We start from the raw sequence: 18,533 nt of genomic DNA, 5'->3' as shown, positions 1-18,533 counted from the left end.
GAGATGAAACATTTTGTTTCATCTGATCATAAACTTGTTCTTCACATGCACAGAACACAACGCTCTCCTATGATTACTACAATCGGGTTACATGCCTGTGACGCTTTCTGCTCTGACATTGCAGCCCACCTTGGGTCATATTAGCCTGCTGTTATTTTCTGTCAATGCATATGTTTGACTTGTCCGAGTAAAATGGGGATTGAACAATCCAAAATGGCGTCTTACCCCTTCAAAATTCTAACCTCTTTATGACCGATTTGAAATGCATATTAGGAATGAAGGCAAATCTTAGACATGTAACCCATCACTGTCTCCTAAATATGCTTTTATTAGTTACTTTGCTACAGGGGTAGGATTGTCTCCTTTTGTATTGTTTACAATGGTTTAAATTCCACTGGAATGCACTATCTTTGTTTGGAAGCTATAATTTCATCTATACAGGAATGCAAAGAATATACAGGTATGAAGAGGAATATATCGAAACCTAAAAATTATCTTCTTACTAGAGAATATGTTCTGCATTTATATTTTCAGTTTCTGAAAACGGATACTATGTTATACGCCCAACCATAGACTGTCCATAAAGTATTTTTGACATGTACTATGCGAACGTTACGTTTAGGTAAATTATATTTGTTTTAATGTGTATCAAGCTTGTATCTGGAAATGGCTATGGGCAGTGTGAAGGCAACAATGGTTAACACTGTTGCCTCACAGCAATGGCGTTGATTCTGATCTGGGCCCTATCTGTGTGGAGTTTTTATGTTCTGTGTTTGCGTGGGTTTCCTCCTGGTGCTCCAGTTTCCCTTCGCACTCCAGAACACACTGGTAGGTTAATTGGCTCCTGACACAATGGACCCTAGTATATATATGTGTGTGGTTTGTATTGAATTTAGACTGTAAGCTCCAATGGGGCGGGGCCTATGTGAATGATTACATGGTCTCTACAACGCTGCATAATATTATTGGCTCTGATGCTGTTAAGCACGTACTTGCCAACTTTTGAAGGCACCTCTCCGGTAGGGGGTCCGCCGAAGGGGCGTGGCCACGCGTGATGCACTGTTAGGCTCCACCCCTGTCAATATTATGCAATTTCGGCCAATCGCATCAGGGGGTGGTGCCACAATGACACATTTAGCCCCGCCCCTACCCATCTTTAACAACCGAGACAGCTGAATCCGGGATTTTTGCCTGCTCGCTCGGGAGTCCGGGAGAACTCACAAAAATTCGTGAGTCTCCTGGACATTCCGGGAGAGTAGGCACTGTGACTGTTCCGCTACTGTCCGTCTCCCATGATGCTCAGCCATCTGCCTGACGTGTTGAGGATGACGTCCCTACAAAGAAACGAGCATCCGCACCACAGACGTATTCTGTAGTACCTAGTATAATGTGTTATTATTTTTGTGTGTTTACATACACATACTAGGTGGTGCTTCCCAAAACGTATTCAACAATGGAGTACGATGCGAAAACAGATTCTGATTGGGGCACTGATCAGAATCTGTTTCCTCTCCTTATGTTTCAGTGCTGAGGGCGACCCCTTTATGATCTTTGTATTAAGACTTCTAATTAGGATTAAATTTACAGGATGGCTGTGGTTTACTAGCAATAAATATAACATTTACAAATTAATTTTTATTTTATTTTTCCTGCCTCAACGTCTGGTTTAATCCAGTTAGCATGAAAGACAAATTATATTAAAAGCTATTTTTACTTTAATTTTCGACTAATGCACTTATTTTGTTTGAGGCAGAGGAAACCCAGGATCCTTAAATAACTTGCCATAAAATCCTGTTTGTCTGTTTCGATAATTTGTGTAGCACCAATGACTGACCTGTCTATAGACCTGCGGTGAAGCATCATATAAATATAGAAGAGTGTAACAGTGATCAGCTATTGGCGTTCCGGATTTGTTGTCATGAATATGGAAATTTAATATATATGGTGGAAGAGGGTTTCCGTCAATTTGTAAATGGATGATGATGGGGATAATGATGGTGTTACACTGTCTACAAAATGGATTATCTTGGGGCTTTGTGTCTCTGGGGGGCTCCATGTGCTAAACCGTATGTGTTTGTTTAGTGAGTGGACCTTGAAATTGCTTCCAGCCTTTCAGCTCTTACTAAATCCTGCAGGTATTTCACAGTTTGCTTCAGACTCTTGCTGGGAGAGTTCCGGAATCTGTCTTGACAGGTCATTCAGTTGTCCGTCTTCTGATGTACCTCATCGGTTACGTAAGATGTGCTTTGTGTACTTCCTGTGGAAACATCACTTACACATGGGTTATATTGCAAATATGGGATGTACCAACCCTCTGCGTCTTATTTGTGAACAATGATTTATAACTAGGGATGTGCACCGGCCACTTTTGGGGCTAGATTTACTAAGCTGCGGGTTTGAAAAAGTGGGGATGTTGCCTATAGCAACCAATCAGATTCTAGCTGTCATTTTGTAGAAGGTACTTAATAAATGAAAGCTAGAATCTGATTGGTTGCTATAGGCAACATCCCCACTTTTTCAAACCCGCAGCTTAGTAAATCTAGCCCTTGGTGTCTCGTGTTTTGTGTTTTGGATTCGGATTTGCTTGAGGTTTTGGGTTCGGATTTGTTTCGCAAAACACCTGACGAAAGGTTTTGGTTCGGATTTAATGTTTTGGATTCGGATTTATTTTGAAAAAAACATAAAAAGTGCTAAAAACCAGTTTTGTGTTTTTTTTTTTTTTCACTCCTACGCTATTATTAACCTCAATAATATTAAATAAAAATCATTATCACTAATTTCCAGTCTATTCTGAACACCTCACAATATTGTTTTTAGGCCAAAAGGTTGCACCGAGGTAGCTTGAGCACATAATGCCAAAAAAAGAGGTACAAGATGGAATTGTTCTGGGCCCTCCCTCCCACCCCTCGCTAGATTCAACGCGAGACTTGGACGACAGAGCCTCATTTTCAATTTTTTGCCCGCCGGAAATATCCGAACAGTGCTCGGATCCCGTTCGGATCCGCACTGTTCGGGTGGGCTCGGATTAGCGGAATCCGAGCCCGCTCATCTCTATTTATAACACAGCCTTCCTCTTCAGCATGCAAAATAGTGTGTCCTGATCTTATTTTTTCTTTGTCACCCAAAGCGAAGACGTCAGATATCTGCTTCTCACAGTATGATCCGTTCTGGTCACATAACATCAGCATTGTACCATCTATTCCATAAACAGCCCAAATAATTAGGTCCAGGGTTTTCCAGTTTCTCAGACTTAACTAGGCCTTTTCTAGTGAAGTCTCAGATCCTAGAAAATTGGATTTACTGTTAAAATAATAATTTCAGATAATAGAGATTGCATTCTTAATTTCTTAATGTTTAGCTTTATTTGATGTTGGAATATTTTGTCTTGACCAGTGATAAGAGTATCACAGATATATCCATTTTGATTCTGTGATATAAGAAAATGAAAAGTGAATAATACTAAAAGGGATAAATATTTATTTTTCTAGCCGTTACACATGGCGAACATTTGAGTCAGTGCCAAATGGTGTTTCCCAAGTAACTGCTCCTGCAACGGAGTTGCATATTTGTATATTATTGATTTAATTATTTAGTTTTAGCCACCTTGCTTTGCTTTCAGGTTGATCGCTGTTTTGCATCCGTACAGGACACCTGGTTTACATCCTAGGTAAAGCCACGAGTTTCTTTATGGGAGTTGGGAAAATATTTCACTATTTCTATGGAACATTGATACATATTTGTGCAGGTTGATGATATTTCTCCACCGTTGTCTATGACGGGGACGTTGCCGTCCGGTGTCTTGAAGCAAGTTCACCAGGTTCCATGTTTTCTGTGTCCAACATCTACCTCGTTTACCTCTTCCTAGGCATTTCGTTGGCTTTCTGCACTTGGAATGTACATTTTAATTAATCAGAGTGTTCCATTCCTAAAATACCAACCCCTCAAAAGACTGATAGAGTTAGATTGATATGGCAATCAAGGCTTGCAATCAAAACTGGTTACAGGAGAGGGAGGGAAAAAAAAAAGCATCAATCACTATTAACCATTATGAAGTTTTGTAATAAGCTACGTATGGGGGATTAAGGCTGCAACATCATATTAACTCTGGGCTCAAACATTTGGAAGGTAGTTGGCTCTTGGCAAGTAATTTGATCGTTCCAACGGTGATCTCCTAACAGAGTACTTATTGTCAGGGAAATATGATATGCATTGGAAAATACTAATGGAACGGGTTTTTAAATTATTGTCGTGTTAACAGAGTAGTAAAAAGAGCCTATTGTCAACGGGAAAGAGCGTGTTAGAATTTGCCAAGATCAAAGATTGAATTTGTTTTTGTGAAGTTACATAAATGTTCCACATAATAATGCAAATAAGACTGTAATGTGCTTTTCTACATTTTTTTTGTAAGGAGGTTTGCCCTTCTATAAACAGATGGACCTGTTTATTAAAGCTCTGGCTTTGACCTGCAAACCTTTTTTTCCTTTTTAATGTTCCGATCTTAAACACAACATTTCAGATTGTAAGTAAACAATTTTAACAGTTGAAAGACTGTGCTTGAACTTTACACCCTGGCAGGCATTACGGTTTATTAAAAAGATGGCAAATATTTACACGAAGGCTCTAGGGGGCTACGAATGGTGGTGTTTGGGGACAGACATGTCAAATAGAGGGGCAAAAGTTGTTTTTAGGAATGTGCAGTTTGGGCTATTTCATTTGTGTGAGGTCTTTCCAGTACCTCGACATTACTTGCCTGTCAGCAGCGTTCCGTGATGTACAGATTCTTATGGTAACAACGTGTGATTGTTGGATAGATGGGGAATGCAGGAGACAATGGAGGATGGGTTTGAGTTCTAGAAAGTTTTGTGATCAATCCAAGTGTCTCCAGTTCACTGGAGATCAATACCACTGCACTGTACCTATCTAATAACCATACACTGAAACTGCGATGATACACAATATCATCTTTGTTCTGGTTCATTTCCTTACCGGCCTTACAAAAGTATTAATTGATTTAGACAGTGGATTTTGGGCAGCCAGAATGTGTTGCCTGAATGATGGCTGCTCTCTGTGCCTCTTCTCGTATGTCTTGTTCTCCTTCATGCAGCAGATAATGTTGGCACAGTGGTATTTCTACAATGTACCTGTTGCCTGCCCGCAGTAGAGCCTATCGGTTTACTAAGCACACTTTGTGCCTTGTGGTTCAGCGATGACATTTGGAAACACTTTAGCGTGCTCTTACAGTCGGTCTGGCTCAAAGATGGTTGCTACAACATTGTGTATGGGCATTTTTCATATTATAGTTGTCCACTGTCCAAAATTTCCAAGGGCACTTGCAGGTTTTAAAGACGTCTCTCTGGAAATGTCCATATTTTTTAGTATTTGCCATATGTACACTACAATTCCTCTTCTACATATGGATGCAGTTCTCATTAGCGCTTATTCCCAGGGCTTTGGCTAAGATGCATGAATATATTTAGCCCCTAATTACATAACTAGAATGTCAACTCGCCAATCTCCTGATTTTATCTAGTCACTTTATGTAGTGTAAGAGTCCATACTAGATTTCTAATCCTTATAATTTGTATTATTTGCAAACACAGAAAGTGTTATTAATTCCAACTAAGGCATAATTTATAAACAAATTGGACAGCATTGGTCCCACAAATTTAACAGCAATAGGTTTACACTTCTATCCTTAATCCTGTTATATTATAAATCAATAGTCACACTCTAACAATTGATAACTACTCCATAGACACTTTTCTGTCCAGTTACTTATTGTAGTTTCTAGACTAATAGACTTTAATTTATAGTCCAAATTTCCGTGAGGCACAATGAAATGCATATATACTTCATCGTCTGCCAAACCTATCCATTGTCCTGCTCACTTTTCTATAACATGAGGGTGAAGAGGGGGAATAAAAGGTGCACCACTAAATGACAAATATTGTCTGTACAGCGCTGCAAAATTGGTGGCACTATGTAAATAAACGTGTTGATGCACTTGCTTAATGTCCCACAATGTCCAGGGGTTCTCCTGGTCCCCTGTCCACTTCCCCAGGATGGGGACCTAGATGATGACGTGATTGTGGTGTCGCGCCTCCCCCACACCTGACCCTCTGACCCAGAGAGGCTCCATCAAAAATTAGCGAGTATGGCTATACGTGGACTTAGAGAGAGTGCAGGTACTGTGTTCTTCTTACCATGCTTTGCCCCATGAATTCCTTTTAAGTGCCTGTATATAAAGTCCCCTTTTAGCATAGGTATCATTAATCTGCCTGTGCTCTGGGAACTGCTAACTGTTCAGGACTCTCAGATGGAAAATCTGCTTGTGTACACCAGACCTTGCATGATTTGTGTAGTAACGTAATGTGCAGCGGGATACATCTCTGTGTCAGCCTGCTGAGTCTATATCTGTGTGTGTGATAATCCAGGTCCCGTTTAATCAGAATGCCGGGGCGGTGTGTGGTCTGGATGTATTTTTAGCCATGATAAGAGTGGAATGAAAGATTATCTGGATAGATATTCTGCTGGCTGAGCGTGTGGGACAGGAAGGATATGGCACAGTGGGGATGATGACCCTTGGTTTTAAAACAAGAAGCAGCTTGAATTCTGGAACAATATAGTTGATATTCTGGCTAAAACTATACATGCACATGGGGCTGTGTCTAACCTATAGCATGTACTTATGGATTGAGTTGATGATGATGATGATAATAATAATATCATTTATTTGTTAGGCGCCGCAAGGTATCCGCAGCGCCGCACACAGTACTAACAGTAGACTATACAGGGTGAAACCATACAGAACAATGAACAAAAAGTACCAATACTTCAGAAACTCAGGTCAGTCATATGCAGTAAAGAGGGAGCGGAAGAACAGGTATGGAGACAGGAGGGGAGGGGGCCCCTGCTCATACGAGCTTACATCCTAAGGGATGGTAAACAGACCAGGCACAAGAGGAGCCAGTTGAGGCAAGATGAGAGAAGGGAGGACGAGCAAAGGGATGAGATGGGGGTTAAGTAGATGGTTGGTAGGCTTTGAGGAAGAGGTGAGTTTTGAGTGCACGTTTGAAGGAGCACAGAGTAGGAGAGAGACGGATGGAACGAGGGAGGTCGTTCCAGAGAAGGAGGGCTGCACAGGAAAAGTCTTGGATTCTGGAGTGGGAAGAGGTGATAAGGGTGGAGGAGAGGCGGCGGTCGTTGGCCGAGCGCAGGAAGCGGGCAGGAGTGTGAATGGAGAGGTTAGCGATATAAGGGGCAGTAGAGTTGGAGAGAGCCTTGTAAGTGGTGGTGAGGAGTTTGAAAAGGATTCTGTAGGGGAAGGGGAGCCAGTGTAAGGCAAGGCAGAGAGGGTAGGCAGAGGAGCAGCGGCGTGAGAGGTAGATGAGTCTTGCGGCCGCATTGAGTATAGAGCGGAGGGGGGAGAGACTGGAGTGGGGGAGGCCAGTGAGGAGGAGGTTACAATAATCAAGGTGGGAGATGATGAGTGCGTGGATGATAGTTTTGGTGGCATCCTGAGAGAGAAAAGGATGGATGCGGGCGATGTTGCGTACTTGGAAGCGACAGGCTTGGGCAAGGGAATGAATGTGGGGGGCAAAAGAGAGAGGAGTAGAGGGTGACACCCAGGCAGCGAAGTTGGGTGACAGAGGAGATGGTGGTGTTGTTGACGACAATAGAGAGGCCATCGTAGGATGGGAGGGAGTCTGGGCGGAGGAAAGACAATGAGTTCAGTTTTAGAGATATTGACTTTGCGAAAGCGCTCGGACATCCAGGAGGAGATGGCGGAGAGGCAGTCGGATACCCGAGCGAGGAGGGTGGAGGAAAGATCAGGAGAGGAGATATAGAGTTGTGTCGTCAGCATAAAGGTGATACTGAAGACCGAAGGAGGAGATGAGAGCACCAAGGAAGGAAGTGTAGATAAAAGGCTTTTGGGTGATTATGTAGTAGATTCCCTACTGTACCGCGCTGGTGGAGCTTTGTGGCACCTTATAAATCTACGATACTAATAATAGATTGTAATGTTTGTTTATTGAAGGTCCTATTAGCTCTGCTCACTATGCTCCAAGCACCTGCTACCATGAGTAGGTTTTCCATTATTTGAAATGGAAAACTTGGACACCCAGTGACATCCTCTTGGACTGTAATTGCAGTAAAATAAACATACTTATTGTACTGATTATAATATTATGTGACATTATTTGTTTTGCTATAAACGGATACTTTGAGCCATCTCTTTGTCATCTAGCCAGATCTTTATTTTTCTTACTAAAAACTGTTGTGTTTTTTGTTTTTTTGTGCCCAGGCGCATGGAGAATTAGGCAGTGCTGGTTTTATCACTCCTGCACCTGGCATTTTGTAAAGAAAAATAATGAGCTTAGCTTGTTCATTGAGTCGATCGTTTGCAATTCCGTGGGTATTGATTCAGTCCAAGCTATGTCAAACTATGGCTTCTATATCTATAGCTGACTGGTATATTTGAAAGACTTTTGGGCCTGATTTAGTTCGCATTATGGTGCACGGCCAGAAAAGTGACCACCCGCATATTCACCTATGCAGATTTCTGGGATTCTGGCACCTATGCTGATGGCGCCTGGAGTGATGGGAAGAGGTGTTGTAATGTAGGCAGGGTACAGCAAACCTCTCATGATTGGCTGTTTGTTCGGCTCTGTTGGCGCTGGTAGGTGCTTTCTTCGCTGTATGTGCAGATTGTAGACATTTGTGCGCATGTTTAAGCAGTTTTTCCCCCAGGTATCTGAGATAAGTTGTTTCTCGTGCTTTAGAGTTTTAAAGTCTTATTGATACCTTTTATAAGAAATACGTATGTGACCCAAAAAATTGTTATGAGCGTAAATGTAAAGCACATGTGGGTGCACAGAGTTGTCTTTAATACTTTGAGTCAATGACATTGTGCCACTCTTCTAGTGGTTTAGATGCCTCCTAGCCATTGGCTCCCCCTACGCAATCTCCTAGGTTCGCCAAATGGTAGAGCCTGCCACCCATCCCCTTTAAATGGGCAAAAGCATATTACAGATTATATTTTTTTGACCAAAGTTTGCTGCTTTGATCACCCCTAATTGCTATGAGTTACAGTATATTTTTCACACTTGCACTTTAATTGACCTCCACAGTTTACATTTGTAATGAAAAGCTGTTAAGACAAAACTGGACTCTAAAGCCCTAATGTTTGTCACCAAGTCTAGAAAGGTTTGAATTTTATACAAGAGAAATGAATCCTATTGTCCTATTACCTCTCTGTCCCTCTTGTGTTCTGTTGTCCACAGTCAGATACTGTAAATTGACACTGGATAACATTAGTGTGCCCAGAGAGGCATACTGAAGTCATTACCGGTAGGACGGCTATATTTTATAGTTTGTAGATGTCATAAGGTCGGTAACCATGGGGAATCATTTGATAGACGCAATTTGATTTGTTTTCAATTATCTACTCAAAGAAGGAAAACAATACGGGTTAAACATAGCAGCAAATTGAATATTAAAAGGGTTCCTTTACCCCATGCAGTTAGAGGCTGGATCCCCCTCCCCCAGCTGATTGCATTTAATTCCATCAGGCCAGGGGACACTGAATCAACAATAACCTAAATGATGAGATTGGCAGGGGAGACCAAGCCCTTTAAAGCAGATCGTTTTTTTTCTAGACACGTGATTGGGTGAGGGATTTTTGAAATGAGGGGGAGGATGATTAAATGTGTGCAGTGACTAGCGAATCATGTGTCTTCACACACTCGCATCCAATCACAAGACTTGTTCTTCAGCACAGGTTGCTTTTCAAGTGTCTCATAGCCAATGACTGCCAAGCCATCCATTTTAACCCCAAGAAACCTCAAACACCTTTTCACCACTCTGTCCATTACATTATTTCCCTTGTTTTCCCCACACTGGGACTTGTGTATAAGAATCTTGTGTATGACAGGATTTCATTGTGATGCCAGTCTTTTCCGATTCTGAAAGCAAGGGTTACAACATGAAGACATCTCTTCATACACAATAGTCCCATATACAAGTCCCAGTGGGGGACGACAAAGTGAAGTGTTTCCGTATGTACGATCAAACCACTCAAATGAGATGCTTGTTTGCATTGTGTTTCCCGACTTCCATGTAACTTCCCTACTTGCAGTGATGTTTAGTAATTCCAATATTGTTTCCTTAATACTTACTGACGTTATAGATCTCTGAAGTACTAACGTGGCAGCACTTCCTGGTATATAGCTAAATGTGATATAAGCTGATATGTTTATAGAGGATACTTCCACCTTTTTTAGCCAAGTTTTTAAAAAGTAACCCCGACCACCTAGCACTACGTGCAGAAAAGGGTTTCCTCATTTCAGGTAATGTTGGGCCACATGCATAGGATAAAGGCAGAGTGCAGTGTTAGTCTACCTGCGTAGCATGGATTCAGGCCCCAGCTGTGCCAGGCACAGTAGGCGGGGCAGACACTGCGCCATGTTTGCAGACCAATCACTTTTTTTATAGTGGATGCTCAATTCCATCATGAACCTCAACAGCGTGTTTGTTTTTTTTCTTTTTCACAAATCAGATTTTCTGTATAATTGTCTATCGTTCATTCTGCAGAAATTTCCTTATTTCTCTTCATACTGCAATTATTAATTTAAGGGAGGACAGACTGCAACGGAACAATTCCCACTCCCTCCAGCGGCCAATTTATCATGTGGAAAATAGAGTATTTATCTGTCTTCACTAAGCACTTGGGTAAAGTATATCTCAAACATGGAAGCTCTTTATTTTATTTGAGGATGCAAATAGTTCTACAAAGCAGGTTTTTTTTGTTTTAAAATGTGCTTAAGTGACCCACGTCCAGTCCAGACATTTTATAAACTAATATTCAGTCTGATTATTGAAATCACTAAGGAGCAAGAAATTTAATAGAGACACACTGTGCCTCGTGCCTCAGTGAGTTATGAAAAGACAGCCTATCTGCTTGCTAGTGGCTAGTAAATTGATAGGTTACATTCTCATGTGTTAATCTTATCTCACAGTAGGTGATTGTTACAATGTGAGGTGAGGTATTTTGCACTAGGTTAGAATCTCTGCCAGTGAAGGACGCTGCTTATTATTGGCTGGTATTGTAAGAGTTTTGAATATTGATTATGTCCTTTTTACAGAAGGGAAAGTAGGGTGATCTTTCCATTTCCCGGTTCCCTCTGTTTTGTTGCGTTTACTTTAAAAACAAAAACAAAAAAAAGACTGAGTATCAATGGGTTAAGTACACTTGCAAAGATTTCTCATGTTTGTGCTTTTATGTAAGTTTATGATGACTTGCAGATCGGAAACAGGATGTGGACTCTACATGTTCAGTGCTCCAGGCCATCCCAGCTTATTTCGGAAACCATTTTTTGCTTCTTTTTTTTTTTTTTTGTTTTTTTTTAGCCTCCTCCCAGGATTCAGGATCAAATCAACAAGTTATTGGTAATGACAGGAGATATTGAAGCAAGACTATAATTGACATCATCTTTATAACCGGGTTACATTGTGATTTCAGCCCTCCCCTTCAGCAAATGATAGATCTTCAGAGTATGCCTTTCATAAAACTTTAACAAGATGCGCGTGTTCTATTGTGGAGGGCATGTCTGGGATTGTTTTTAAACTTTCATTTTAAAAAGACAAAAATATGGCAGAGATTGAGCGGACTTAGGTGGGGGCTGGTCCTGTTGCGTTGAATTTTATGTCCGTAGCAATGGCATTAAAGCACTAAAGTCTGCTCCATCTAATAGCCAATTTAAGAATATTTACTGATGGTCAGTAATAATTAAAAAAAAACAAAAACATATTATGTCATGCATTATAATCCGTGGAGCTTTCAGGGAAATGGGGAGCTACAGAAAAAGGTTTGGGGGCTAATTATAGTTTTTGATAGGAAGTCTTATTCATATTTGTCTGTTTTAATTTTCTACAATGCATTCCACAATGGAACACATTTAAATGACTGTAACACAATTAGGCAGGGCCTGGTTATAAAGTACCTACTGTAGACTGAATGGTGAATGCAGAAACTTACATGAATATTGAGGGGGAGCATGCAGATTGTCTTTTTCAGGAAGATATGAAACCAATATATTCTTATTTAACAAAACATGTCAGTCGTTGGTTTTTAATTAATCACTGTTACACTGTTCCATTATAGTCGATCAAAGCTACTGTGTATCCTGGACCCTTTCTAGATATACACTCTTCAGCCTATCCTGCTTAGTATACATATACCAATTTATTTATTTGGACTGGTAGAGTATAATTATATATAATACCCATTGTGCTGTTCCAGGAATTCTGTTAAGGCCGTATAATGCTCTGAAAATACTACAGTTACATTATATTTTTGTTGCTTCTGTGTGTGGGTCCTCTAAAACCAAGGGAGGTTTGGCTTCAGCAATCTAAATTTATCTTTACGTTAGTGTGTGTTTTCTCTTCAATTATAGTTTTCATTGTAGGAGTATGTTGTTGCCAAGTAAATACACAGTAACACAACATGACTCTCAAGCACGGGGAACAGACTTCGCTGATCCAGCTTATTGCGAGTTATCTGTGATTTTCTCCAGAACGGACATCTGGAATTCTTGTAATTACAGTTTCCTTGTCCTACCATCCTTAATTATAGCTTGTGAAAGATTGCTGCCAAGTCTCCTGCCATTGGGTTAAAGGAACGATTCTTCCTCGGACTGAAGCGACTTCTGTAGTGTAAAGGGATGCAAAGTGGGCAGCATCCAAAGGGTTGCATTGTCTTTCATCTTTTCTTACATTCATATTCTTATATACATACGTCAAACCTGCTGAATTAATGCTTAAAGTGTACCAGTAAGGCAGTATTGAAAACTTTAATAGTACACACTGAGTAAAAGTGTAATAGCAATATAATACACGCCCATGTATTAGAAACATTGACTATACAACTCTGTCATAAATGTCCGGGCATTATTTAAGTTCCTGTGTTACTGAAATCATGTGATCAATCTGAGCCAATGTACTAAAAGCTGGCAGGTTGAGGATGTCGCAGGAGGTCTCGGGAGTACCCTGAACATGCTCCCGTCAGTGCATGGCTGGCCTCTTATTAATGCTCATGAATATTCATAGCTGTGCAGGAGATGGCTATCTTCATGCAGATGTGGAAAAATAGTAGTATAGTAGACCCTATAAGGATGTAACACACAGTGAATGTAAGCATATGTCTATGTGCTGCTCATTGTGCACCTGTAAAAGACACTACCAGGGCAATGCCAGGTCTACCCTGCCGCCTGGCAACATTGGATCCATGCGAACAGGTTATAACAGAAGCAGCTCTCTTAGATCAGGTTACGCTGACTACTTTAGTGCTAACAAAAGGGGAGACCCATGAGACAAGCAAAGATCTCCCCAAGTTAAACAAGGGATGATAAATATAAAAGTGTATATAAATAAAACCGATTCAGCTTTTAATTACAGCCCTATAATCCCTTCAGATTTAAAACACATTGCGCACACTTGTTAAAGTACAAAATACAGTGGAATGACGTCCGATGCAAATGCATTTGACATGTTGTTAATTGTGGCTTACTCTCGTTTGAGCGCTCATTGGAGGTCGCATGGGCTACCTACGCATAGTTGCAAACAGAGCAGACAGCATTTGGAAAAAATACAATGTTGGCTCGGCACTTCCGACTGCAAGGAACATCGTGATGGAATATAAGGTCACTAAATCCAGTATGCTGCCAAAAGAAAGCTGCTGATCTGGAATTTACTAATTTAAGAATATTAAACTGTATAAATATTGTAACTTGGTGTACTTGTCCACCGGTAAATTGCACAAAAAGGCCTCATACTCTGCAACATCACTAATTCCTAGTGCACGGATTGGGTGTTCTTTCGTGAATATAGCTGTTGGGTGCACTTGAAATTGTAAATAAATACGGATAATGAAGCACAAATATTTAAAACTCCTTGTAAGAGGAATTTATTCAGGAATTTGAAAGTGTTTTAAGGTTGTGTCTCAAAGTGGCTTTTATCTTTGCAAGCGGGCAGTGTTGGTGTTATATAGTGAATGCAAAGGGAATACCACAATAATGGTAATGCCTTTATTTTAGCAAATAATTATTTTCAGCAAGTAGATAACAGTAAGTTATTCTATAGCAGATTTCTATAGGTAGGCCATTTACCCATCCTAGTTGGCAATTTCCGAGGTGGGAAAAATGCTTGTAGAAATATGACCGTGTTTGGAGAGAAACTTTTTGGGGTCAGATGACCCATGAAAATCAGTTATATAAACTTTTTATATTTGTATATTTAATGCAACCTTTTTCAGCGTGAGGAAGAGGCTACCTGCATCCAGCACAATATCCTTGCATTATACTAACCGTATATACAACTCTGTACATGGAGTTTGTGAGACTTGGGTGATGAGATGTGAGGTCAGAGTATAATGACACCAGAAGTGATGTCATGTCGCTGGGTCATAGGCTGATCTACTTCTGTCAGCCTCTTGCAAACGTTGCCCATGTCCATCCCGATTTATTCTGAGGAGGAAAATGAAATAGTCTTAGGACGAACACAGGGAAGCAATCAGAGAAGAGCTCAGTTACTGCATTATATTTATGTTGCAAGTCCAGATGTATTTGCTTGAGGGCGCAGTGTAATCACACATGATCCTGTGCAGTTACAACACAAGACATGGTCAGAGCCGTTGGCCATATATGCAAAGAGAAGCAGAGCAGGATATACGGTCTTGTATGCTGGATAATGTTTATACCAGATGGAAATCGCACATGGTAATAAGTTGTGTGGTTGTTAAACAGCTGCTCTCCCTGCTGATTAAAACATCTCAGCAGTTTATGGATTAAAGCTTCTTTTGTAAAATCCTTCACCATGCCCAGACTTGGTGTGTCCAAGTCACACGTAAGTCCCCTCCTTGTGCTTTCAGGCTGATAATACATATACTACATGGTCAAAAGTATGTGGACATCTGAACATCACATCCATATGTGCTTGTTGAACATCTCCTTCCAAAACTGTGGGTATTAATATGGAGTTGGTTCCCTTTGCTGCTATAACAGCCTCCTCTCTTCTGGTAAGGTTTTCCACTAAATTTTGTAACATACCTGTGGGGATTAATATCCATTCAGCCACAAGAGCATTAGTGAGGTTGTGCAGGGATATTGGGCGATAAGGTCTTGCTCACGTTCTGTGGTCCAGTTCATCCCAAAGACGTTCGATGGGGTTGAGGACGGGGCTCTGTGCAGACAAGTTAATTTCTTCCACACCATACTCGGGAAACCATTTTTTGCTAGACCTCACTTTCGGGAAGGCCCTTTCTCTTCAGCACAAACTGTTGCCACAGTTGAAAGCGTACAATTCTCTAGAACGTCATTGTATGCTGAAGCATTAAGATTTCCCTTTACTGGAAGTAAGGGGCACATGCTAATCCACTACTTATTTGGGTAGTTCTCTTTGGCATATGACAAACCCAGATTTGTCCGTCAGACTGCCAGATGGTGAAACATGATTAGTCACTCCAGAGAATGTGTTTCCCCTGATTCAGAGTCCAATGGGGTGTGCTTTCTACCACTCCAGTTGATGTTTGTTATTGGGCATAGTAATCTTGTGTGCGTCCGCTTGGCCATGGAAACTCAACTCATGGAGCTCCAGATGAACAGTTCTTGTGCTGACGTTGCTTCCAGAGGCATTTTGGAAGTCTGTAGTGAGTGTTGCAGCTGAGGAATTTTTTATTTTTTTTTACACTTCTCGGAACTCGGCGGCCCCCTTCTGTGAGCTGGTGTGGCCTACCGCTTCTGCTGCTACTCCTAGATGTTCCCACCTCACAATAATGGCACTTACACCTGCCCGGGGCAGCTCTAGCAGTGCAGAAATTTGTCCAACTGACTTGTTGGAAAGGTGGCATCCTATAACCATGCCATGATGAAAGTCACTGAGCTCTTCAGTACAATCCATTCTACTGCTAATGTTTGATTATGGAGATTACATGGCTGTATGCTTGATTTTATGCACTTGTTAGCAACGGGTGTAGCTGAAATGACCAAACACAGTAAATAGAAGGGTATTCACATACTTTTGGCCATGTAGTGTAGCTGAAACATGTTCTACCTGTTGCCAATTCAGGGTCTTCTGGGAAAATATATATCTACATTCTAGGATTGGTTCTCATACTTGCCAAATACCCATGATTTTCAGGGACAGTCCCAGGTGTAAATGATTTGTCCCTTTAAAAAATATGGCTCTGGAAATGTCTTTTAATTTTGTTACTTAGCCCATAGGTCAGATTGCACATACAAAATACAATAAATTGCAATGCAAGGGTGGTTATAGTGTATAGGGAAGGTCACAGGGTGCTCTACTACAAAGTGTTCTGATTCCAGGCCCAAGTGCAATGAGACTGGTTTATTGAATTCCGCCCCAGAATCCATGTATTTCACACATTCACAACCGGCGGCGCACGGGTCGCCTTGCCATGCAAGATCCAGATTATTTCCTTCATTGCAGCTTTTTGCTGAACTGAAACAGGCGTTTAGTGATGGTTTATCTGTATGAAAGAGGAGATCTGAAACCTCATGTCTGCCTTTCTAATGGGGCTAAAAAGCCGATTTTATCTATTGTAATTTCCCCCCCCCCACCAATTAAGTGGACCCATCATCTTAGCCGTTTTGTAGTTTGAACAAGTATTCTTAACTAGGATAGTGACATATTTGAGCTATAGGAGGCTCCTAGTGAATTATTGGTTCACCCCACACACCGGCCTCCCCTGCTGTGTGTAGCTGGTGGGTCCCACCTGATTGAAGTGTAATATTTAGCAGTAAGACCTCTATTTGCACAGATAGAGAGAGCAGGATTTAGCACTGATCCCTATATTTGTTTCCTCTCAATATACCGCTGTCTCCGTCACATTCCTCAAGCAATGAATTGCTTGATAGTATAATATTAACCAGATTTGTTTCCTTCCGCATGCTGTTTTCATCTAACGCTTTGTGTTCCCTATAGCTTTGGTGTAATGCCAAGAATTTTTTTTTTTTCCCGTCAGAGCTTCAAAGCAAATGATCCAGGTTTAGCCTCCAAACTCTGATTAACATGTGGTATGCAGATAATGTCGGGGGGGTTTGCTTACCATAAAAATTACTGTATCACCCACCATGTCCCTCTTTTCTCCCCCTGAAAAAATAAAGCTTAAAAAGTTCACTGATTTTCATTTAATAAAAATAAGCGTTTTCTGGAAGTCATTTTACTTCTGTAAGAAAATAACAGGTATTGTAGATGTTGGTGTTTATTGCGGTAATCGATATTATCTTTATCCAGGAGTTTACAGTTGTAGCAGGTTTCAGAAAGTTGTGCGTTAGACAACAGTTTGTGTTCGTTTTAGTTTTGTTTTGTTTGTTTGTTTTCAAGTTATCTTTTAGCTTTGACGTGTTTTTTGGTTGTTTCCATTGGTCCCTGTTGTCATATGTCCATGATTTACCATTACAATCTTAGGTTTTTAACAATGAAAAAGAAATTTGCCTCCTGATGTACATGGCCAAAAATGATCACAAGATAGAGCCTCAACAGTTTTGCTAAACAAGAAGTGGATTTAAAGGATTGCTGACCTGGTTTTCTGTTTTAAAAGAAAACGGGAACTAAATTCAAAGCAAATGCACATACACTGTATTCTGTCTTTCAATTGACTAATCCAGCTAGTATGCTTCCGATTATCATGTTCAAATACATTGCAATTGTCCTATTTTGTAAGCTCTTTCCTCTTATTTATTTTTCTAGTACGTTAAAAATAATTTCTGCTACATGCGAAATATTTGACGTATGCCAATAGCAGTGGGTAGACCAGGGGCAGCCCTCAATGACCTTTCTGTGATCACAGTGATTCCCTATATCGCCATACCCACTGCTGTAGTTCAGATTACAGCCTGCAGTTATGGATTCATTATTCATGGCTACCACTGCCAGGGGCAAACGCAAGATTTGTAGAGAGGGGTTTCCATGCCACACCGCCAGTGGGTGTGGCCAGCATGCTTTGGGGTGTGGCTATAATATTAGACAGTGCTTGGCTGCTCTCCATCGCTTCCTATCCCCATCATATACACGGGCAATGCTGCGTGCACTACTGTTAGGGGCACACAGCTCTCCCTTTTCGAGCAGAGCTGTGTGAAGCGGGATATACCTCTTAACTGTCCCTACAATCAGGACAAAGTCCTGATTGAGTCTGTCAGAACAAATGAGAGACTGTCCCGCTCTCTCCTACCTGTTCTTGCTGCTTTCAATACTTGTTGGGGAGAGATGGCTGTGAACAGTGCAGACAGAAACGATCTGCACACAATCTGGTCCCGGGGCAGGGTCCAGCCACCTCAAGCATACTCCCCAGGCTGGGAGGGGGGTTTCCAGGCAATGGGAAACACCCCCTCGGTTTGCCTATGAATGCATAGACTGGCTGATTATTTTATCTGACCCCCGATTCACTTTGGTGACTTATTTGAACAGATCTGTTCGTTTGGCACTTGGTCTAATCAAAAGGACCACAAGGAAGCCTT

General features: G+C 41.1%; 1 protein-coding gene across 4 annotated transcripts in view; it reads left to right on the top strand.

Annotated features, from left to right (window-relative positions):
• TANC1 (tetratricopeptide repeat, ankyrin repeat and coiled-coil containing 1) overlaps positions 1 to 18,533 on the top strand; it is a 146,885-nt gene that overhangs the window by 37,224 nt on the left and 91,128 nt on the right. The gene's annotated exons all lie outside the window — the stretch shown is intronic.

Source organism: Mixophyes fleayi, chromosome 7 (genome assembly GCF_038048845.1).
Source record: "Mixophyes fleayi isolate aMixFle1 chromosome 7, aMixFle1.hap1, whole genome shotgun sequence".
Classification (NCBI taxonomy): Eukaryota; Metazoa; Chordata; class Amphibia; order Anura; family Limnodynastidae; genus Mixophyes; species Mixophyes fleayi.
Note: the sequence above shows the minus strand (reverse complement) of the source record. Positions and strands in the feature narration are given on the sequence as shown.